Consider the following 25,509-nt stretch of genomic DNA (forward strand, 5'->3'; position numbering starts at 1 on the left):
GGTGGATGGAAGGTAGGATGGAAGGAAGGATTGAAGGGAGAGAGAGAGGGAAGGAGGGAGGGAAGGAAGAAGGGAAAAAGGAAGGAAAGAGAGAAGGAAGGATGAATGAGCACTGTCACCACCATCCTCACTACTTCATAGCTGTGTATACCATCAGGCCTCTCTTCTCCAGACACAGGCCTCTCTTTCCAATATTTTGGAACCACTTGATGTTCTCAGATGTTCTAATTTATCAACACCAGTGGCCTCACCAAATGTGAAGTTAAAAAAAGAAAGGTCCATCCTATTAAGAATGAGCATATATTTTCTAAACATATATTTGCAAATAATGTTTATAGTTAAGCTCTGAAACTTGTTAATAGCATTAAGTCTGGGTATAAGTTATATCACTACTTTATAAAATAATCGAAGGAGCACTGGCTCAGGATTCTAGAATGCTTTAAACCAATCCCATCTCTGCTATTAAGTTTCTCCCAGAGAGGGAGCAGGTCAAGGTCAACTCTCTTGGGTACAGGGTACTATGTAAGCTTTTCAGATCTATTAGTAAATCTTGACTTTTCTGGTTGCAGATGACCTCTCCCCCAACTCACTCATATGGGGTTATAATGGCCATTTGCAGTTCAGGTGGCATTTGGTTTATTTAAATATTAATGAATATGACTCTTACTCCTTCTGATTGGGCAATGATAGCCATGTTTATGAAATTGATTATTGATGGGACAGTTTATATCACAATTTTATTCGTTGCAAAATGAAGTCACTTTGAACTTTAGCTATTGCAGGATTGAGCATTACAGATTCTTGGAGTTCTAGAGTTGAAAGGAAGTTTAGAGTTGATTTCATCCCGCCCAACTCCATGCAGGAAAATTTAAAATCATATCTCTGAAAGATCGGCCTCCCTTCTTTCCTTGAACACATCCTGTGGCAAAGACCTCACTGTGTAAGACAAGAGTGTAGCAGAGTGGTTCCAAACTTGTTGTCCGGTTGCCCAAGTTCAAATCCAGGCTCCACTACCTACGTGTATACTGTGTGCAACTTATGTGAGCTGTCTGAGCCTCAGTTTCCCCTTCTGAAACAGAGAAAACAGTAATATCTTCCTAATTGGAGTGTGAAAGGATTCAATGAAAATATATTTAAAGACTTGATCTTAATCATTTTTACCATCATCATTGTTAAATTCACTGTATAGTCAAGGATCTATTTTGGAGGTTAACCAGATATGACTTTGACAAAAAGGATGCAGACACAGTTCAAGAATACATTCCTCGGTACTAAAGTCTTCCTCTCTCTTCTTGCCTAGGAAACTGCCCAAAGAACCCATGCAAGTGGAACTTACAGCTTCCTTGATCGGACTCAGCATTCAGTAAGTGCGACCACTTTTGCACATTCATTACATAAACACATCCATTTCTTTGATCGTGTTCGCTATGAAAAGCTCTCTTCTGCAGGCCCGCAGTTCCCACAGACCACCTTGCTGCTTGACTGTGTCTTTCTTTTCTGTACTACCGTGTTGGATTCAGAGATGAGAAAAGGGTTTGCAAGGTAGAACCCCACAATGAACACAAGACATGTGTGCGAGTGTCGATGGGTTAACCCTACCCGTTACTGGCTGGGGTTTAAAATAAAATGTGCGTTTCTCTTTGTTCCCTAATCTTTTCTCATCAGGAGACATTCTGTCCCCTCTCCCAGCCTCATGACCCTGCAAAGTAGAAAGAAATGCCAGCAAACACAACAGTGAGTGAGACTGCATAGTTCTTGAATCATTTAAGAAAAATTTGTTTTGCTCTTCTTGAGCCAGAATATGTTATTACTATATAAAAATTACTACAAAAAAGGAATTCTGTATTTTAAGATGCTGGGGTACATTTTAGAAATTTCATTTGTTTTTAGCAAGTAAGCATTTTCTGCCGTCTGCCTTTCTCATTGCACTCAAGGACTCTATTTTCGGTGAAGCTAGCAGCATTTTGTCCAATTTCCCCAACTCTTACTTTTTAGAATACACTAGCATTTGGGGTAGTGGTGGTGGTGCACAGCACCCCCATAAACTCTCTGACATCAGCTCTCTTCTGCAATAGTTCTCTTGGCAAACATCTTGTTTTATGAATAAATCTGTAATAATTTAACAACAAATATCAAAATTTAAAAAACCTCACTAAAGGAAATATTTATTTTTTCAAGACTTAGCTTCCTTCATCAGCTTCAGAATTTCTTAGCATATTCTACTTCTGAGAGTGGTGGCGTATAATTGGATGCATCAAATATGGTAAAGGGGTAGGTAGAATTGGAGGCTGTGGGACTCTAGGCCTAGAAGAGGCTGATCAAAGGGAATTCTTTTGCCTTCAGTGGTATTGCGTGACTTTCCTTATTGCTGTGGAATTTGCACATGCGAATGGCTAGAAGGAAGTGGAGACAGAAAGAAATAGAATGATGGTGCATTCACTGTTCGCTATATCAGAATGACTTAGCGTAACCCTGATCAGCTAAAGCTTGTGTCACACAGGAGATTAGACCCACATCTTTTGTTCCCAATAATAAAGGAAATTTCATGTCTAATTCCCTACATGCCACATCTATTTTTTAATGCCTTTGAAGTTCAGGCTATCGCGTTTCCTGAAAATTGCGAAGTTTTGTAAGTGAAAAGGAGGGGGCTGTTTGGCGTGAAGTCTGTTCAGATCTATTTGGCGTAAAGTTAAATATGTATTACTTTATCTTTTCCTGTTTCAAGCAGTGTCCTTTTCCTAGACACCTTTGTGCTGCTGGAGCTGGCAGGGGAGGGATGGAGGAAGGATTGGTTTTCAGATTATGTAGGATCCTCCCACCTTTCTCTCTACCTTCTCAACATGAAACAAATTACTGCGTCTCAGAAATTTATGTTCCAACCCTGGATCGGAGCTGAAGTTTCTAACCTAGGGGAGGCTCTAGTCTCTGAGATAATTAGTACAGTTCTGTAAGAAACTCATGTTAATTTGTCTTTGGATATGGTATTTCCATATCTACAATTGCAGTCTAAAGAGAAAAAAAATATTAATTTGCTGCTTTAAACCAGTGTGCAGATATTTGATAATTTAAAAAAAATTAAAAAGGAAGAAATGGAAAAACTCCTCATTGGGGATATTTAGAGCGGCTGCCCAATCTCTGTGTGCCTAATAGATTTTGATGCTTTCCTTTTGATCACAGCTTCCCTGGCACAGTGACCCTCAATTAGCTTCTGGGGCCAAGAGGTCACTTCCTCTAAAACAAAGATGGAGTTCTGGGAGGTTGCTTGGTTACCAGCAGATGATCTGGCCTCTATGCTGGCCATATGCCTGGGCCTTGTGTCCTCTTCACCAGTCACATGTCTGGTACATCACAGGTTAGGAAACTACTCCACACCCTCAGGGGATTTTACTGGGAGCAATGACATTGCAGTTGGAATTTGCTCCTATGTAACATCACGCTTGGACTGATGTTGTGGCTAATATCTTACCTTAGTCTGAGTCAGGGTTTTGACGTCTACATTCGCTTCAGAAAAATCAATGTCTGTTTCCTGCTTTCAAAATTTGGTTATCTTTCATTGTTTAATTTTCTCCAGAATGTTCCATTTGCCTTGGAGCCCTTTGGACAGATTAGCCAATGTACATCACGCAGGGAGTTCGTTCCCATGACCCAACATCTACGTAGGATTCTAGCTCTCCAAATCCCTTTATGATCTGTATGCACAAAGGGAAGCTGCAGGAGGCTGGTGGTAGCAGGGGCTTTGGTTGAACTTCAGCCTAAGAGTAATTTCCTACAACTTTTAATTTAACTTCCAGTGGAAGCCTTCCTTTGACCTCTGTCTCCCGTCAGATTATAGTTTTACAGCATGCTGTATTAAAATAATAATTTATTTATTTATTTATTGAGCAAAAATTAAGTTTGTCTTATTCTTTACCCTAGTGCTATTCAATAGAACTTTCTATGGTGACAGGAATATTCTTTATCTGTGCTGTCCGGTATGGTAACCACTAGCCAGATATGGCCATTGAGCGCTTGAAACGTGCCTACTGCAACTGAGGAACTAAATTTATCATTTTATTTATTTTTAATTAATTTAAATTTAGACAATGTTATGTGGCTGGTAACGACCTACCGTATCGGATAGGGCAGCTGTGGACTAGAGGTCCTGTGAATGTCCCAAGCCCGTAATTATCTTCGACCCCCAGCAATTCCATATGCCTTATCCCCCAGCATGGACCCTTGATCCAGACGTAAGGATCCTCCAGCACCATCCTCCAATGCCATGGCATGTGTCCATTCTAATGGGTGAGTGCCTGTCCTATGCTAGTTGTTAAATAGTATATAACCTCTGATTAAATCCACAGCATCTACTGAAGTACTGGCCATAGCAGGCAATCAATACTTGTTGGATACATTGATGGGCAAACACGTGGAGGGATAGGGGGATGGATAGATAAGTGGATGCATCTCACCTTCTGACAGAGTGTTATGTAAGTGGGAGAAACAGAATTGACATTAGACGAGAGATTGGTCTAGGTCTTCCTGATGGCTGTTTTTTGTCCTTTACTTACCACTCAATATTCTTCTTCAAAGTGTCTGCATCTGCTTTGTCAATTGATAGACCTGGAAAAACAGGCTCCAAGTCTATCACTGAATTTCAGTGCCACATGCAACACAGATTACTACACGTCCTCACTCACTTCTGGCTGTCGCTTCTGACTCCAAATGCCTAACTCTAATATCAGACCAAACCCCACTCAGTCACATGTGGACACCACTGTCTCCCCAGTACCCCAGCCCCAAGCTTCAGTCATATACTGCCTTTGCCTTGTTCTTTACCCACCACCAAGAGAGCAGGGAGTCTTTGATCTGGGCCTTCTAAGAGCCTTCTTTCCATTTCCACTGTGGCATATCCCTCCAGGTACTCCTTCCTCACATAGCTGTGAAGTCTTCCTAAGTGGTCTTCATGGCCTAAAACCACCTTCTCCTGGATTATATCTGACATATTGAAGAACTAACATTCCTGACGCATGAATACCATCTACTTACTTGTTCAATAAGCTAGTTCCTATCTAACACTTTGCCTTCTCTCTGTGAGTTAATCTCTTGACTTCTAAATGTGTTTACTTCCCAACTCCAAGCATTTGCTACCCTTGGTCTCACCAGCAGGGATATCCTTCCCTATTCTCTTAGTCAACACTTCTGTATAGATCTCTGTTGAGACCCCCCTGATGAATGAAGTTTTCCCTCTGTCCTTCAGTTCTTGATTTCCTCTTGTAGGAAAAAGAAAATCCTAAGTCTCTTTTCAGTGTAGGAGATTGACCCCATGATAATATTTTGGAATCTGGAGCTCAGTGGAGCAGGCAAGAGCAGAACAGTGTAAGATGAATAGAAAGAGAAAGGGTAATGATTGCCATTCAGGGAGATAGGATCCTCTCAAGTTAAAAAAGTCAGCAATTTGGCTGGAAATAGGAAAGGTCAGGGATCAGTTGGGATACAAGAGTTGGGAGATCAAGAACAGGAGTGACGTGAGAGGATTAATTTAATTGATGGCCAAAACTAGGATGGGTCTCATGCCACTTGCATTTAGAACCTCATATTCTAGAGGCACACAAAACGATGGCCTCGTCTTGGTACCTCTCACTGACCTTCTGATTTGCTTTGACTCTTGACCATCACCAACCACCACCAGGCATTCTTGTTCACACATTCCACATGTGTATCTCTTGTCTCTCCTAAGCTGCTGCATAGCAGAGCTCTGTGAAATTCTTCCTTCTCTCCCTACCTCCCCTCTGCTTTATGGGGAGTAGGAACTCAGGGGATATTTTGATTTAATGAGTATGTGAAAACGGGAGGTGAGAGAGGGTGTAGGCAGATAAATAAAAGAAGAAAAACATTTCCTTCTGCTCCCTTATTGTGAGAACTGAGGAAGATCAGGAAGAATGGAAGTTATAAGGAAGGTTTGTAGGATAGTAGGATTTCAGGTCCAAGGATAAAGGAGAGAGAAGCCTAAAGTGCCACCCCACTGTCTGCCTTGTCATTCTCCATCATTTCACCCAGCTTCAGTCTGCCACGGCACTCATCATGCACTCAGATGATCATATTTATAGCTTATATATCTGTCTCCCCCATTGGACTGGAGGATCTCTGAAGGTGTGGTGCGTGTCTGTCTCACTTATGGCTCTAGCCCTAACTCCCAAAAAAGTGACAGGCACATACATATTTTGAATGATTTCTAGAGTGGCATGGATTAATGCTGTGAAAGGTGATCACACTCCTGGTATTTTGAAACCATTCTCCATCATCCATGACCCCCCACCCCACCTCCCAATCTTGATCAATCTATGAAAAATCAAGAGATCCAGGCTAGTGTCCTGGCTTGGTAAATTGACCACATAAACCTTAACAACACACTTGACCAATCTGACTTAATTTACCTCATTAAAAAAAAATAATAATAGTAACAGTAAGGAGTTGAACTAAAATGGTCTGTACCTAAGGCCCCTTCTAACTTGGAATTCAGTGAATAAACAAGAAAGACAGAAAATAGGCCACAGAAGAGAAGGCTGGAGGGAAGTGTCATTATCTCAGCAAGGCAGAGATTGGTGACTTACCACCAGCAGCAGCCCTTCCCCACCCCCACCTGTGGGCAGAAATGAGCCTGTTGTCTCCTGGACAAGAAAAGGTACCAAGTAGGTTTGGGACTAATGCAGTACTGATATTCTGCTTTCTCTTAAAAGTATTAATAAACGGATACTGACACATGATCTACACTCATGGGTTGCATTAGAGAATTAGAGGAAATGGAAGCAAGTTTTGCCTGCAACCTCTTGTATTAGCTTTAGCACCTAAGAGGTGAAATATCTGTATTCATCCTAATCACTCATCAGTGCCCAATTGAATGACCTCAGGAAAACAGTGACTTGGGGTTTCTGTTAAATCCCTTCACTTAAGCTAAAGATTAGATGTACCGGCTGTTCCTGCTCTACGTTATAGTGTGAGGTTGTTTATTTAAGACAGTGGTGAACCTGTAGCAATGGGCGGACATTGCAAAGGACAAACAAAACCCAAAGTGGCTGGTTAATAAGTTATGGGAACAAGGAAACTTGTTTCTCCAGATGGAGAAGGCTACGGATTTCTTCAACTCTTGAGAAGCTCCAAAGCAAAAAGATATACTTTCTCCAAGCGCTGACAGCTCGAATATATACATATATTTGTGAGGAAGATTGGCCCTGAGCTAACATCTGCCAATCCTCCTCTTTTTGCTGAGGAAGACTGGCCCTGGGCTAACATCCATGCCCGTCTTCCTCCGCTTTATATGGGACGCCGCCACAGCATGGCTTGCCAAGTGGTGCGTCGGTGCGCGCCTGGGATCCAAACCGGTGAACCCCGGGCCGCCGCAGCTGAGCTCGCGCACTTAACCGCTTGCACCACCGGGCCGGCCCCCGGAATATATTTTTTAAACAAGTAGCTAGTTTCTTTTCAATTCAGGTAGTTATTTCCACAAACGAGAATTCTTGTCTCAGAAAGTACCAACACCCACTCTGTGCCTGGCATACAGTCAGCACTAAATAAATGCTAATAATGATTTCTATTATTATTATTTAGAACAACTGCATAACTGAGAAGTAATCTCCTCTCCTGCTGACTGATATGTGTGTGTATGTGTGTGTGTGTCTGCGTGCATGTGTGCATTGGCAAGTTAGATAACTCATTGGACCTCCGTCTCTCTATTTAAGAAGGATAAATTATCTCGAAAAACTGTATTGTGGTACATTCCAGTTCAGGGTGTTATGACATTGCTATGTCAACGTTCTTAATTTGGTAACGTCATCCTTCATTCATTCATTCACAAATAACTATGGAAAAATTATTGTGTTGGATTTTTGCTGACTGCTAGGGATATTACAGTGAATAGACAGACGTGGGGCCCTGAATTCACGGTAAACTATAAGATAAAATTTAAGGTCAATAAAACAATCCATGTTGTATTAAATATCATGGACTAGCCAATCACAGAGAGGAATCTATGTTGGGCTCAGAATGCAAGAATATGATTAGATCCATCTCAGATGTGGGAGAGAGCCAACCGACAGTCCCGTTACTTGTAAATTCTTCTCTTTCATCTTCCTGGACCAGGTTTTTTCCTTTCAGAGCTGGTTGGTCTTCCTCCTGGGCCTTCACCACCCTTCCCCGAAGTACAATGCCCTTGCAGGATGCTTCCTCCTCCAGCCATGACCATTTACACCCCACAGGGCCAGACTCTCCCCACCAAGTCCATAAACCTGCACCCTGTGTGGAATCAATGCCCATTTACAGCTGCTAATGTATTAATAACAGAAACGTCCCTGGCCGTGACCTACCTGAGTCATTGCACACTAATCATCAGAGGCAATTTCAAGCAGATTGACTAGTGATCAGTGTCCTCCCCGGCGTCCAGGCAGGAGGACACACGCTGCCTTCAGAGCCCCTGAGCAGATGGTCCGAGAACGTTATCACACGCTACAGCCGGTGCGGGTCTGGCTCCAGGAAGGGGAATCTCCATGTCTTGCATGCAAAGCTGCACTCTCTCACCCAGGGACTCTGCTCCAAGTGCCTGCCTTTCGTTTCAGAACAGAATCCAAGATCTCCCTGACCTTCTTTGTGCCCATTTTAAACTTATCACACAAACAACTCTCTAAAGATGCTGAGTAGGCGAGGTTTACCTGCACCTGAATGCCCCACTGCCATGAAGCCTGTTCTACGTTTTCCTGTCCAGATACGTGTCCTAAGCTGTGGTCAGCATGGCTTGTGATTTAGGTGTTATAATTTCTTCCCTTCAGTTTTGACTTGAGCATTTTTTCCCCATGTTGCTCTGTCACTCCCTACAATCATAATTTTAACAGTTACACAATATATCATCAGAGTGATGCTTTACTCCTTTATTATGGAATATCTAGGAAGTTTCTGCTCTTTTCACTAACACCATTATTGCCAGAGTTAGTTACTCAGGATCTATAGAGTTTTCTTCCTTGGGATAACTTCCTGAGGATAAACATCCCGAGAGGAATTATACAGTCGAAGGATATAAGCAGCTTTATGACTTTGGATGCTTATTGCTAAATAATTTTTAAAATGGATGGTGTTAATTTACAGCCAACTCATTGTCTTTGGGGCTTTCTCCTCTTGGCTGCCTATGTTTTATTTGCCCAGAATGAGGATTCAGACTATATTTAAGAGGAGCTAGGCAGTGGAGTTGGAAATATGAGTCAGATTGAATCTTTACCTTCAACTCGCAGAATAGAGGGAGAAGCCAGTTTAGAAAGTAACGCATTGCTCTCTGACGTGTTGAGGCCCTAAGGAAAAAGGAGCTTCAGAATCCATGGATTCTGGCAAAAGACATTGTTTCTGAGACTAGCGTAATTCAAGAACCTCTTCCTTTGACTGATTTGAGATGAATGTCGTGCTGTTTCTTGACAAAGGTTCGGAGATTCTGGAAATCAGGGGTCTGATGTTCTCTAGTCCTAGTATCATTGTTTTATCCAAAATTCATGTACAAGAACTGTGTTAAATGCATGGCGTTCTCAGTCTACACCCCAATACACTCTGAAAACTCTGTTGGTAGAAGTCCATAACAGTTGTGCCTTGCTAGGCCAAATAAGCTGTGAGTCTTTTGGCTGTGTGTGCTCAACAGACCCAGTGGGTCACATCTCATAGTTCATTTAGATTCAAATAAAGGAAGCAACCATTCTACTGGGAAAAGCACAGACTTGAAGACAAACAAACGGGAATTCACGTCTTGGCTCTCTATTCCCACTTCTGTGAACTTGGGAAAGTTACTTAACATTTCTCAGCCCCAATTTCCTCTTCTATACTGAGGGGGACAATAGCAACCCATAGGTTTCTTTGGAAGGTTAAATAAGAATTCCTTTTTGGGGGAACAGCGGTGTCTGTTTTGGAAAAGCCTTTGGGGCGGAGGGTGGGGCACTGACAGCATAACTTTGGCAGTGTTCAATTCAGCAAAAGATAGTAGCAGAAATACTGCTCTGTTGTAGAGAAGACTTTGTTGTGGTTCTGACGAGGGAGGGGAGAGGAAGGAGAAGAAAGAGGCACCAGGATCCAACCAGGATTGGGTGGGAAGCTGATAACCACGTGAGGGGAGAGGTCCCAAGGAAATCAGCAACTGTTACAAAAGTTTGGTTTGAAGTCATTTGTTTTGTCATAATCCAGTCCTCCACTCTGTCTGCCCCATTCCCCTGCCCCTCAGGAATAAACTTAACCTCTTCCTCCAAAACACTTCTACTTAAAACATTTTCGAGAGCGAGCTTTTGATGGAAGTTGTGTGAAGTGCTGAGCTCCGGCCTGGGTCCATGCGGTGGAAAACCGGCGCTGTCCTTAGCAGCACTGAAGGTAACAGCAAATGTGTTGGGCATTTGCTCATGGACCAGGCTTCGGGCTAAGCGTTTTACATGCATTACTTCATTTCATCCTCATAATGACCTGGTGACATAGGTCCTGCCAATCACTGCTGTTTTACACTTGAAGGGGTTGCATGGATTGCTCAAAGTCAGGTGGCTGGGTTTGAACTCCAGCATCTCGACTCTGCAGGCCACACTCTTGACCACTGTGCTAAATTCTTTCCATGTGCAGGACCCTGGGCCAAAAGTGCCAATGGCACGGTACATTTCATCAAAGAAATAGAGGCGAGGGCTTTTGGCTTCAACAAGGGTTTGAGGATTGTGGTCCCTGAAGATCTCAGCTAATGTCTCGGTTATATTTATAAATCTACTTCTCCAAAAAGCAGATGAACTTGATAACTGGTATAATTAAAAAAAAAATAGACTTCTACCGTGGAGCTCTCCTTCCTCTTTCTCTTCTCCATGCAAGGAAAGAACGAGGAACATGAAGTACACTGCACTGTCAAAATAAAAACTGGAACATTCTCTGGTTACCAGGGACTACGCATTAAAAAAGACTCTTGTTAGTAAAGGCAGAGAGCCACCGAGAGCCACAACCCTAAATCCTTCTGATGCCCAACGTGCCTGGAGCCTCAGAGTGGTTTGACACTCCAACATGTTGCAACTGAAGTTTTACTCTGAGAAAAAAACCAAGGTGAAGGACTAATAAGTAAGGAACTGAATTGTGCCTTTGAGATTTTATATATATGTATATTTGTTTTATAATATATGCATATATATATATATAGTTTAATACTTTGAGTATTCATATATATCCATTCTAAAAAATATTTTAATAAAGAATTATGGGGATGGAGAAGTAAAAGAAAGATCATAACTATTTCAGTCTAAAGTAAAAAAGACCTTATTATTCAGAGCACATGGCCCTACCTACCATGGTGGTGGCTGACACTGGTTGCAATCTCCTTTCCTAAGGCCAAGTCTGCAAACAAGAGGTGCCACATCTGCAGAGAGCTCCTATGAAGCCTTGTGCATCTTTGCATCCTCCTCAGCAACCCTCCCAGTGCTGGGCTCGACGTCACTGACGGTGCTTGTCAAGCCCTCTGTTTGCCCTGTGAGAGCTTTGATCAGGGATGTGGGCAAAGGTGAGGAATCACAACAGGCGTGTCACCATTCCTGTGATCGTCTGATCGTCTTCCTCATCTCTTCCCTCCAGGAATTGCTCTCTCACTGTATCAAGCAGGTGGCTGGAGCCATGCTTTCATTCACTCAACAAACACGCCTCGAATGCTCTTCTGTGCCAGGTATGGTTCTAGCCGCTGGGACACAGTGAGAAGCAAGACAAGCAAGTTTCCTGGATCCATGGGGCTTTTATTCCCCAGAGGAAACAGACATTAGACAAGCAGTCATACAAATAAGTGTATAACTGCAAATTGTGGCGAGTACTGCGAGATAAACACACAGCATGTTATAAGGGTCTGTGCAGAGTATGGTAATTTAATTTGCGATCAAAGAATTAATATTTAAGTTGAGACATTCTAGGGAAAAGTCTCTGGGGGTAGGACAAGACATTTGGGGCTTTTGAAGAATTAGAAAAAGGTGTGGTTGGAACAGAGTGCTGGAACTGGGCGTATGATGGTATTGAAAGAGTGGACAGGGGAGAGATATCCATCAAGGTGCAGATTTCAGATTTTATCCTAAGTGCCATTGGCAGCCATGAAAGGATATGAAAGAGTAAGGAACACTATTAGACTTACATTTTTAACAATATTACTCTGGCTACTGTATTGAGGAAGGCTTGGAGGGAGGCACAGTGGAAGCAAGGAGAACAGTTAAGAAGTGTGTTGAAATAGCCTGGGAAGGAGAAATGACATTGGCTTGAAGTGCAATTGTAGCTATGGGATGGAAAAAAGTTCAAGGATCCTATTTATCTGTCTGTCTGTCTATCTATCTATCTGCTTATCTATCTATGTATTCATCTATCCATCCATTCATCCACCCCTCCTCTCTCCCTCCCACCCTCCATCCATCCATCCATCTGCCATCATCGCTATTCAATGTTGCATAAAATCCAACCATTTGCTCAATTCTTTAGTGCATCAGTAACCACTCCCAGTACATTCTAAGCCCTGCAGAAACCATGAAGCTGTTTTTGCTTTGTTTTTGCTTTTCTTTTTTGCCCCAGGGATGGGTAAATAATTTCTTCTTCCCCATTAAAGTTTGCTTGGAGGCAGTCCTGTTGGCTCCTGCATTTCCCTTTGCTGCTGTCACCAGCAAAGGGAACCAGTTTTACCTCAGATGACACCATTTGCTTTACATAAGTTCCTCGTGCATTGAAGGCTGACATGCTTAATAGTTCTGTCACCCGTGTTATAACAGGCTGCTGAAAAGATACAAGTGATGCGTGCAGGAGATAGGGCCATCTCAGCGATTTGTGTAACACCGATGGGGTGTGAGGTAGCAGGAAAATAATTAGTTTAGTTAGATGTAAATGGAAGACGAATGAGGATACCACTAATATGTGGATGCCTTGGAGGAGGGGTGGCCTGCTTAATTTAAGATTTGAGGAAGAATAATTGAATCAATAGCTGTGAAAATGAAAGCAATATTAAGAGACTTTATGGCAACGTATAAGGCAGGAAGAGCTAAATTCAATCAATGCGCGTTTACTGAGTGCTTATTATGTACCTGTCACTGTGTGAGGCATTTTAGCCAAAGTAAAGGGGAAAAGTAATTGCAAGACATAAATAAGACTTTACACTCTCCACGGGGAGTCAGGATTCCCAAACATATGAACACTTTAAGCGTGTGTTGGAAAGGTTGAGTAGCAGTTGTGAGCCATATTAATAGACAAAACCATTAGGGATAGCAGGAATAGCATTGAATATAAGAGACATGAGTGACTCTGTGTCTATGGCTAAGTTGCTTAACCTCTCTGAACATCGACTGTCTCCTTTATAGAATGTTCATATCACTGCATGGAGTGCCATTACATCTTCATGTACACGTACACACATACACACACACACACACACACACTCACAGATGCTGGGCAGGGCTTCTCAGGCTGAATTGGTGGTATTGGGGCAGGAAGGTGGGTGGAGAAAATGCCTTCCATGAGCCATTTGGTTTTTAGGAGTCTACTATTTTAGTGAATTATCTAGAACATTCTAGATGTTCAGAGAAGAGTAAGTCAGCATAGGCCATGGCATGGACTAGAAAAGTAAATAGATGTTGGAAAAGATGTAAAGATAAATCTTTTGTCGAACATGCCCACCTCTTTCAATTAAAATTATAAAGCATATACAAGTCAATATATTAGCTGCACCTTACAAAGCATGGGCCGGTCTCATAGATCTTAGTAGTTATTTGAAATCATACTGAAAGTGTTCATTGTATTTTGTTATTGACTCCAGTGTCAGGCACTGATGTTCTCATACCTCTTTCCTAGGGTATGTTGGTGCATGTTGTTTAAAGCTGTTTTTTACATCTTCTACTTCCAGTTTTTTAGTCCTAAGGTTTCTTCATTTCTACTCTGGTTTTTTATTCAGGGTCTCTAAAAAAAAATATCATCATAACTTCTCTTTTGTCTCACAGTCTTTTATGTCATTTATCTAATTTTTCATTAGCTTTTCATCTTAATTTTTCACAGTTCTCTTTATGGAATGGTCCAGTCATTTCTACACATCTGAACACTCTTAAAATTTTAAATAAAAAAAAAATCAGAAATGGATACAGATATTTTCTTGTATGTTGCATTGTTTAAAATAGGTTACATGTGTTTAAATTTATATCTCATAGGTGTTATAACTTGGCTTTTAAAATATATAAAGGATTGCTTAGAAACCTGTAGAGTTTAAAAAAAATACTACATGTCATCTGTCAGTTTTACTACTTATCAATTAATAGAAAAGTGATTTTTCGTATCACTAGATGATATTCTACTTCCTCATTTGCTGGAGAAATAAAAGAAACTGTCCTATGTTAACCCTTAGAAGGATCCAACTACTTAATACCCCAAGGGAGAAAGAAAAATTAAAGTGAATTAAAATTACTTTTTATGGTTTTAGAATGGGGGAGTAGGAAACGGAATGGTTATACTCAAAAGGATTTTTCTAGAGACAGATTTTAACAGTAGAATAGATTTCCCTTGATTAGAGAAGCAAATAAGCACTTGGGGAAGCAATGCAAGCGTTACTTTAGGGTTATTGAGAAATACCGGCTAGTGGTGCTGAGGAAGATAAGGACAACTTGTTGGCCACTCAAGAGAAGTAGTTTCATTAAAAGTCAACTGAATGTGCCAGAATGGTCATTGTATACTGAGAAATAAGATTCAACATCCCATGGATTTTGGCACTCTCAAATCTGGGTATCTGGATTGGGTCATGGGGAGTTTTGTGTCTAGGCTTAGTGAAATAAGACTCTAGACAGAGGGCTGGCAAATAGACTTCTTGCTTGCCAGTTCTGATTAGTAAAGGCTCCCTGTAGTTTTGTTGAGAAGACTGCATCTGAGCTCAGCAGGAAAGTGCTGTGATTGATTAGCAATGTCTTCCAGGGGTACAGGAAGGGACAGTGGAAGCACATGTGCCAAGTCTTACCATTCCACTCTAGATGGGAGAACGTTTTCCCTTGTGGTCAGAGAAGGGGGGCTATTTGCTTCTGGAGACTGTATCTACTTGACTTGGTGCATAAATGTTGAGATGATTTTGTTTCCTATTACTGTGAAGCAAGAGGGAGCAATGTCATCCTAGAGTCTCGGGAGTAATGTCACAGTTCATTTGGGGATACCCATTAGTATTGCTAACCAAATTCCTTTTCAACACAATGGTTTAATTGTAGGAAAAGTTGTTTAGGGAATACTATTTGATGAGGTTTAATCAATTTATGCTATTGGATTCTGCTGCAGATTATACTATTAAACACACAGAGCAGACATGGAGACTTGGTTCCATTAATTTGAGGGAAAGTAGACTCAAAATGGAATGTGAGGGCTTTGAAGTTGGTGTTCTTGTTTTTGAATTTGTATGGGCCTCAGGTGGAAGGTCTTGGCACTGTGCGCTATTGCATCCTTCATGCATCTCTCTAAGCAGATGCTTTATCAGAGAAGAGAGCCAGCAGAGGGAGGAAGTTGTAGAGATGTGCTGCTGGCAAATGCATTTAGGGAGATTGACATTTCCTTAACCGACCTTAATAATCATAATAAAAATGTAGTAAATATAAATATAAAAAATAAACATGGAAAATATGTCACCTGCATTGTGATAGTTTATGTGTTTATCGTTACTCTATGTACATCACCTGGTTTTCCAGCTGCACTGTAAACATAAGCAGTGGGTAAGAGAGACAGTGAGCCAGAGGGGAGCTGATGGACAGTAGAATCAAGCCGCCATCTTTGAAGACAGCCTCTGACAGTTGGCAGCTTCTTCACTTCTTTGAGCCTTGATCTCCTCATCTGGAAAATGGATGAACAAATGGATACTTGTGAATCAGAAGGGTCAATTACTGTTATCTATCCTTAGTCCCATTTGAAGACGAGGACACTGTGGCTCTGAGATGTCAAGACCCACAGGTAGTAAGTGTCAGAGCTGGTTTGACCTTCAGAGCTCCTCCTAAAGAGCCAATGCATTAGGATGTGCTATACAGAAGACTGGATTTATAACCTACAGAGGGATGGATTTTGAGTCTCAAACTGATCCTCCATTTCCACCCTGTAACACAATATCTGTGAGTTCCAGACTTCTCTCAGCCTCAGTCTCCTCATCTATGAAAGCTGTAAGATTCTCTAAAGAGTTAGTGGGAAATCAATGATACAATAGATGTGACAACAGTTTTCACGGCAGAACATACCATGCAAATATAAGGAAGCACTAAAAGCAAGACCAGATGCGTAACTGCGGAAGGTCAAAGAGGACATGGAAAACCCTTCAGCTCGTGAGTGAAAATGATCTACAACAAATATTTCAAAGTTGTTTGGAGCCTAGTCAGAGTTATATCATATTCGATAAATGTCATATTCAATAAATACCTTTTATTGAAACTCTGTTATGTGCAAATCACCGTTCCAGGTTTGTTTTGTGATTGAGGTCAGCTTTCAACATCCCTATCCTAAAAGAACTTAAAATTGCGTTGAGAAGAGCATTTTTCAATCTGACTCATTTTTTGAAGCCCAAAAGTGTAGAGCATTTCTTGTTACTAAACAATTTCTTTCCATGGGGATGTTCTAGAAATGCTTTATATTTATCCATATTATGAACTTGAGTATTTTTCAAGAAATGCACCCTCTGGCACATTGGTCCCCTTTCTCTCACTCCCCAAAATACCAAAGAAGTACGATCCTATGATGTCTAATGTCTCCTTCAGTGGTTCATTCGGAGTCAAGATGGTGATGCCAAGTCTTGTCCGTATGCTGCCTTTCCGACAGGGATAGTTTCTGAGAAGTGAATCTGGGGTGAGGAATATGAATTACTGACATTTTTGTGAGAAGCCATTTTGCGTGGGGTCACCCAACCTGAAGCAAACCTAAAATGTGAGCAAATGATAGAGTGAGGATATGAATATATGTCGTGGGCTGAGGAAGCCAAGATCATAAAGGAGTCGAAGTGTATGAATGGGTGAATACAAGTGATTCAAGAGTAAGTCCGTAAGCAGAGTATACCCCTGACACTGCCTTTTCGCATACCGCCCAGCAGAGGTAGCCATGTAGGCTAAAAGGACACGTGCTGTAAAGCAGCAGTCCATTTACTGTTTCTGTTTCCTTTCTAATTAATAAATGTCTTAGGAAGGACTACATAACCATTTGGCACCATGCATCTTTGCAAGACCATCTCTGTGAAAAATGTTTTAAAGTAACAGCAACAGAGAACACCATAGAGAAAGTGTACTGCATTGAGAGGAAATCTTCTCTTTCTTTTTGAGTATCGCTACAGAGACATCTGTTAAGTCTCCCTGGTGGGCCAGCACCCTTTGGGTACCACCTAGTCTATACAAGGAAGGCAGCATGCTCTTATCTCAATCCCAATTCATGCCAACTCATGAAGAGAGTCGTATTTTCATAAAGGGTCAACAAAGCAAGACTTTGATTCTTACACTTTGTTTCTATGCTTTATGAGGTGTAGGCAACACTTTAGACATTTTTATCAAGGAAATCTATATTCCACATACCAGATTCCTTTGGGTAATATTATCTGGCAGTGACAATAAGAAGATTTCTCACTTGCTGTTAAATATTATATTTTATGAATGTTATTTTCTCCACCCACTCACTTGAATGCCTTCCCATTCTGGCACACAAATATGTACATGCTTTCTCTTTGATCTATAATTGTAAGCTTTTAAAGGGATTACATCAAGACTATCTTTTACACCATGTTACTACATTGAAAACTTATCATTCTGTCAAGTTTATTAAGGTGCTATCCATGGCAATCCTTGAAGCTACTTACCAGAAAACCAGTTTACGGATCCTAAGACAAAAACTTCAGGGATATGCCTGGGCAGGAATCTGCATTTTTAACAGGCAAATAACTTGATTTTTATTAATATTAAACTTTGAAAACCACAGCCTTATACAGATAAAGTGAAGACTAATTCTCATACAATTGAACATTGGGACCAAAAAAATTTTGTAAAACTCGATCACCGGGTGAAATTTAAGTTCTTGCTTTATTGTAAAGAGTACTTCAAAGGTTAGGAATCCCCTATAGAGGATACCTAGCTATGTAATTCCAATTTTATTCCTCTTTTAAGACACAAAATAGCACCCAGGAGACCTAAAAAGTTCATTCTTCTCCAGAGAACCAACTTTTCAAAGATGTTGACCATTATTATCATTTATGTTCATTTTCAAGAGCACAGAACATTTTAAACTCTGTAGAAATTTATCAAAAAGCATTTAATGTTTGCTTTTGCAGTGGGTACATAATACAGATTTTCTTCGTTGAATGATTGGATCAAGAATTCATTCTCATATTACAGGAGAGTGAAGGAAGATCAACTGGGAAAGATGGTGTGTGGAGCATAGCTCTAAGAGGATGGCATAATCACAGATTTGGGTAATACCCAGGATGCAGTAGCCTGGGACCAATTTAGATGATTAGACAGAAGGGTCAAGAGTGGAAGGGAACGTGACTAAAAATGAGTGTACATCCAGAAAAAGACGATGGAAAAATTAAGTCCGTTAATTAATTTAGTATTTTGTTGAGTACCTGCTATGTCAGGCCCTGTGCTGCTTGGGAAGGCAGGCTTGATAGGGTGACCAGACGTCTTGGGTTTCCCAGAATGAGAGGTTTCCTGAGAGGTGAGACTTTCATTCTAAAACCATGAAAACCAGGATGAGTGCCATGCAAACCAGGAGGAGTTGATTACTCTGGACTTAAAGAAGTGCTAACAAGTGTGATGAGTGTTGTGGGTGCCAAGGGATCATGAAATAGGGGCATCTGACTATCCTTAATGAGGAGTCAGGAAGGGTGGGCGTTGTGGGAAAGTCAGGCGTCACTCAGCCATGACCTAAATGATGAGCAGGAGTGAGCTGGGAAAGAGGGGCATTCAAGGGAGAGGTAACAGCATCTTTGGGCAACGTGTAGCAGCTCAAGTCTTAGAAAAATCCAGAAGAAAAAACGGCAAAGGGTAAACATGAAGTGGTACAAGATGAAGCCGCAGAGCTGGGGCAGTGTCCACCCTCTGTAGGGCCTGATAGGGCACATATGAGTTTCCTGTTGCTGATGTAACAAATTAGCACAAACCCAGCGGCTTAAAACAACACAAATTGATTATCTTACAGTCCTGGAGGTCAGAAGTCTGAAATGGGTCTCAGTGGGCTAAAATTAAGGTGCCAGTAGGGCTGTGTTCCTTCTGGAGGCTCCAGGGGAGAATCTGTGTCTTTGACTTTTTCAGCTGCCAGAGGCTGCTGGCATTCCTTGGCCCCTGGCCTTCTTCCGTCTTCAAAGCCAGCCATGATGGGTTGAGTCTTTTTCACGTCACATCACTCAGACACTGATTCTTCTGCCCCTCTCTTTCACTTTTAAGGATTGTTGTGATTACACCCAACCCAACCCACCTGGATAATTCAGGAATAACCTCCTCATTTTAAAGGAAACTGATTAGCAACTTTAATTCCATTTGCAACTTTAATCCCCTTTCCCATGAAACAGAATATTCATAGGTTCCGGGAATTAGGATGTGGACAGCTTTTTTCGGGTGGGGGGCGGGGAGGCATTTTTCTGCCTACCACAGGCATTGAGGATTTTGTGCTAGATTCATTTGAAGAGGATTTGGAAAACTATCACAGCCTTTCTTTGTAGTGGAGTGATGGTGGTCTATTTGCATTTTAAAGAATCACACTGCTGCAATGCGGGGATGAGGAGAAGACATGTATATGGGGAGACCTGTTTGGAAGCTGTTGCAGGGCTCCTGGCGAGAGCTGGTGATGGTCTGGACTAGGACTGGTACAGTGGAGATGGACCAATGTGAATGAATTCTGGCTATATTCCACAGGTAGAATTGACATAGGGTAGAGATAGATTAGATTAAGGAGAAGGGAAAATGAGGAATCCCATGTTTTTTTGTTTGTTTGTTTGTTTTTAAATGAGGAAGACCACTGACTGTATGAGGGGCCAGTTTGAGACATTGTTATAGAGGAGATAATGAATTCAGGTTGCCTTTGCTGAGTGGCATCAAACAGATGTCCAGTAGTGGGTAAGGTATATACATCTGGGCTTCAGAGGGCACATTCCCATCTCTCTCCTCCAAATATATCATTTATTCCTCCAAATGCTTTTGAGAGTTGTGTTTGATATTTGATAAATCTCTCCTGTGCATATCTTCAAATTTGGAGATAGGAACCGTATCAGGGCTGTTTCTGTTATGTGCTGCTCGTGGACTAGTCTATGCCAATCACCTTGACATTTTGTATTCATAGTGTGAGAAGAACCCTTTATCCTGCATTGATAGGGACACTGGATGGGGACACTTGTTTCTAATGAGAAAGCTGATGAAATCAAGTGCTTTGAATACAGAACATGTGCAAACTTTTCCAGCTTTATAATTCTCCTGAAGTTTGTCTCTTCCCTCTAGGAGAAGACCTTGGTTGGTTTTGATGCAAAACTACATCTGATAGTGATTTCTGCCTGATAAGGATTTTACTTTAACATCCATCAAAAGGGAGAAGTGACATTTTCTAGTGGGAAGATGGGAAAATGAGTCTTGGTCTGTCTTGAGGTCTCATACCCCTCTTCTACTCTGTTCTTTTCACAAAAGATCACCTCATCAGAAATTCAGAAAAAAATGGCTTTTCATTCTTGGTCTCATTTTCTGACATTCTTACTCTAAAAGTCATTATTAATGGAGAAAACTCTGCCTATTAGGTAATCTGTGTCTTCCCCTAGCCTGGTGGTATTTCATTATCATTTAAATATGCCACCCACTGCTCCTTCTAAAACCTTTTGAATGGAGGGTCATTAGCAGATTTTTTCCCCCTAAATTATGCTCAGTGGTTGTTAAAGCAAGATGGTCTCCAGTGAAGCTCTTTCCACATTGAAAAAGTGAAGTGGGGATTGAGATAATTATCTGGATAATTCAGCCTCCTGTTATCTCTCCTGAAATGGAACATATTTCTTATCCTCTTTTTCTTTCCTCCCTTCTTTCATCCCTTCTGGGTTATCTTTGACCAAAAAAGGCACTCATGTTTCCATGCTATCTATGGAATGTATCAAGTTTTTAAAATTTTTTTTCTGAAGTGCTAGGAATTTTTTTAAACGTGTGTCAATTTTAATGCTACATTTTAAAGCAGGACTCATTTTGTGATTTGGATCAGCCATCTTTTTCAGTCATTTCAGGAGATTAACTCTCTGTTTTCATGCATATGATTCCCTTTGGATTGAGGATTACTCTGAACCCGGACTTTGTCTTCATTCTTAGGAATCACAATCCCATGAGAATTAAAGATGCTTCTTCTAATATAAATTGCTGGAGGTTTTCAGTGAGTGTCTGGCTGTTACAAATATCAACTGAGCACACTCTAATTTTAATCTTAGCAGAGTAACCTCTCCTGGGTCCCCATGATTGCTAGGAAAGAGAGTGATCAGTCATTCTTGATCTCCAATCCCCGTACTCAGTGCCAGGGAGTGATGACATAGAACATGGAAGCTGTCATTGGAGGACCTGCTTCTAGGGCAGGCACTGCCTGGTCTTAAGCAATTCTCTGTGGGTGATCAGAATTGGCCACCCCAAAATGTGCCTCTTTGGTATGAGGAATATTTTGGGTTGGTTTCTTTTAAAAACTGCAGACATGGGAGAAGCTCTGAAAAGTAGAATTTACCCTTTGTATGAGACATTTCCATTTGTAAGGGAATCTCCATCTATAAAGGTATCTCCCTCTCTGTACCAGGAAGAAGGGGAGACAGCCTTATCTCTAGAAACCTTTATCAATGTGGAAGGCAAGGACTTATATCTGCATAATAACCTTACTCTTGTTTACTGTGCTTTTCTGATAATCTCCCATAACTGACTCTCCCCACCCCCAACATCCTCCTTTGTCTTTGGCTGAAGATGGTATTTAAGATGAGAGCCTCTGCCATTTTGGTGAGTTACTCAGTTTTCCTGGGTCTCTCCCATGCATAGATGTTATAAAGCTTTTCTTGATTTTCTCCTGTTATTCTGTCTCATGTCAACTTAATTCCTAGTCCAGCCAGAAGGACCCAGAGTGAGTAGAGTGTATGTCTTCCTCCCCTACACCTCCTAAGCCTCAAGTTTTTCATCTGTAAAATGGGAACAATATATGTCAACATTTAGGATGCAGTGATGATAAAATGAGATGAGATATTTGAAAAATGAAGACACTATAAACATGCGAAGTCTTCTCCTGTTTGCCTCCCTCCATGACCCCCTTAACTAGACCCAGACAAGTGGCTTCTGTCGTCCTCTTCACACTACATGAGTCCCTATGATGTGGCAGACATAATCCTAGGAGTGACAATACACTGGGGAACAAAACTGAATCCCTACCCTTATGGAGCTTACACTATAAAAGAGAAATGGGAATATGACAAATAAGCAAGTGAATATTTATTATAATGCCAAATAGTGGGATTTCTTGCTCTGAGCAAGAAATCAGGGTGAGAGGATAGAAATAGCCAGAAGGCGCTATTTTAGGTAGTGTCTAGATAGTGTCAAGGAAGGCCTCTTTGAGGATATGATATTTGAGCAGAGAGCTGAACTAACTCCATAACTGAGGCTTGTCTTGAGATTATTGATATTAATCATGTCAAATGCTGACTTCCCCCACATATCACCAGGAAAACCTCTTGATAAGATGAAGCTGAGTTTAGTGCCTTACTGAATTAAGGAAGAGTGCAAGCTACTTCAACAGAGTCTTAGTAGCAACTTAGGGATGGGCAACATCAGGATATTTATTGAGATTTAGAAGTGAGTTGAAGGTGGGTCTTTTCATACAGGGACCTGCTTAGGAGTAAGGATTATGATATAATAGTTTAGGATTGGTGGACAGAACAAGGCAAGAATATTGGCATGAAGAGTTCAAAGAGTCTTGGGGTGAAAGCGGTTTGATGCTTTCTGCTGAAAAGTTGATGGGTCTTTCAAGAAGTTCCACAAATGAACAATAAAGTTATTTGGATTTTTAACTTCCTGGGCAAGAGTTTCTTGGAACAGTTAAAGTTATGTGATGAAGACAGTAAAGTAGTAAAGTCACAGTAATTTAGATGGATAGCAGTAGAAGGTTCTGATTCTCACCCATCATCATTATCCGCTAATGTTTGTTGAGGGCTCACTATATGCTGAATACTATGCTTGCTACTAAAGATACAGCTGTGAACAAATAGGCATATTTCTTCTTTCTCATGTAGCTTATAGTCTACCCATGGAAACAGATGCTAAACAAATACTTGTGCAGATAATTAATTACAAATGCAATAGATGCTATGAAGGAAAATTGTTACTTGCTATGACAGCGTAGTGTAAGTCACAGGATCTTATGGTGGTCTTGGGTGTCCTGTGAAAAGCTTTTTGCATATGAATTAATGCTAGCTGGGTAAAGGAGACAAGGGGAAGGTCTGGTGAAGGAGACGGAACTTTATCTTAAGAACTAGGGGAAACAAAATGTCCCTATATGTCAATAAATATTATTTCCCTATGTTCACACACAAGTTGGCACAAATAATATCCCAGGATATATTCACAGTACACAGTGACAGTGTTTGGAATCATCCAGATTGACGCAGTCCATCAGCAATTGCTTGGCCCATTCTTCTAACTAAACAGCAGTTGTTTGTTGAAAGAATGAGTGGATGTTGAATTAATCAGCACTGTTTAGTTCCTCAGTGACCTCCAGCAGCTCATTTGATTATGCAAAGCATACAGAAGCTTGATGGAAGACAAGTTTGCGTGCCAACCTAGCCCACTCAGGAATGCAAGGAAGCAGGCGAAAGTGCCTCTCAGGGTCATGCCTAAGGAGTAGGATGGATTATAGATTCCAGTTCCCACTCTTAATTCAGTAAATCCAGGATGGCACCAGGAAACTTGTACTTTTTAAAAAAATTCCTCGGAGGATTCTGACGTTCAGCCAGGTTGGGAACTTCTTCTATTTGGGATTTGTCTTCACTGGCCCCTGATGGACTTTTTTCTGACCTTTCTGGGTATTCCAAAAAAAAAAAAAAAGAGCGGGGTAGAGAAAACTCAGCCCATTCATAACAACTGATCCATTTTACATATCCCAAGTTGGGGCTAGGGAAAGGAAGGAGCTGGGAGTGCTCTGAGTGAGGTTGTATTTTAGTGATTTGGTCTCTATGGTTTGAAGTCTTTGCTCTTTGCTTAGAGCACAAGTGGAGATGAGATTGCCTTGTGATAAAATATAGGGCATGCATGGGGTCAGACCATCTAGGTTCAAATTTTAGCTCCAATGTTTAGAAGCTGTGCAAACTTGGCCAAATTGTTTCGCTCCTTCTTGCCCAGTTGCCCCGTCTGCAAAAGAGAGGTGATATCAACAACACCATATGGTTCTTGAAGGATTAAATGTGATGCTTCAATGAAAAGCATCTAACACAGAGCCTAGAATATAGTCAACGTGCAGTATATGGCTGGCGCTGCCCTCATATCAAACGAGAGCTCTCTGCCCTGCTGTAACCTACACACGTCCTGGAGTGAACGCTAACAAGGGAAGAACTGATTTCGATTGTATGTTGTATTGCAGGGCGTGGAGATGGGCAGATGCACATTTGCTTGTATTTGGAAATCAAGAATTGAAAAGGGATTCTTATCTTGATATTTGATTCCTGATTTCATCAGGATCTTACCACAGGTTTCTTCAAGGAAAACAAGAACAGTTCACACAGAGAGCAGATGTGATGCCATGAGTTGTTGGTGTCTCTTTCAAATTCATATCTGAAGTAACCTCTGTCTCTCTGAGGCTGAACCAAACACATCCTTATTTTGACTCAAATTTCAGACAGGTTTAGAGCAGCCAGAGTAAAGGAGACAAGTACCCTTCAGGACTCAAAACAGGTAAAACTTTTGTCATCCCTTACCTTGCCAACAAGTTGAGTGTGGAATTCACTTGGCCGATAAGGATGGTGACGTATTTCCTCTTTGAAGTTTTATCAGATAAAAGCTGTGTAAAACCATATTTACCATCCACTCTGTGTTTCAAACTTTGGATAAAAAGAAAACCTTGAAGACCTGAAAATTGTGGTGACACAATGTACTTGGGAAACCTTGAATGAGTGTAAACGATCATGTTGGTAAAGCTACCCCATAGCATTAAAATAATGAGGATGAATGAAAAGCTCAAATTGTTCAAAATCCCTTAAAGAAACCCTTGGAGAGAAACTCACTACTTGGCATATGTCATTCATGGATGGTAAACTATTTTATATAGTTTACCAGGATAATACTAATATTCCTAATACTCTAACTCCAGATTGCAGAGTGCAGGTTCAGTCTTCTTGAGAATATGCCTCTGTCTCTGGAGAGCAAACCTGGCATTAACAATGAGAACTAAGCAGAAAAGCATGGTATTTCCCATGAGAAAAAGAGTAATGTGAATTGTAGGCCAATTGTTGAGTGTAGCCTTGGGTACCTCCACGATGTCTACTCATTGTTTTCCAATACTTTATAGGAGAGAACGGTT

The 25,509-nt window shown here is 41.1% G+C and overlaps 1 long non-coding RNA gene across 1 annotated transcript in view; it reads left to right on the forward strand.

Moving 5' to 3' along the window:
- The window catches only part of LOC147913557 (uncharacterized), a 398,277-nt gene that overhangs the window by 128,905 nt on the left and 243,863 nt on the right, over positions 1-25,509 (forward strand). The window contains exon 2 of the long non-coding RNA XR_015556436.1: positions 1,301-1,363. This is a non-coding gene — a long non-coding RNA (uncharacterized LOC147913557). The remainder of the gene's footprint in view (positions 1-1,300; positions 1,364-25,509) is intronic.

This window comes from Ceratotherium simum, chromosome 26 (assembly GCF_057802395.1).
Source record: "Ceratotherium simum simum isolate JZ-2026a chromosome 26, ASM5780239v1, whole genome shotgun sequence".
Lineage (NCBI taxonomy): Eukaryota > Metazoa > Chordata > Mammalia > Perissodactyla > Rhinocerotidae > Ceratotherium > Ceratotherium simum.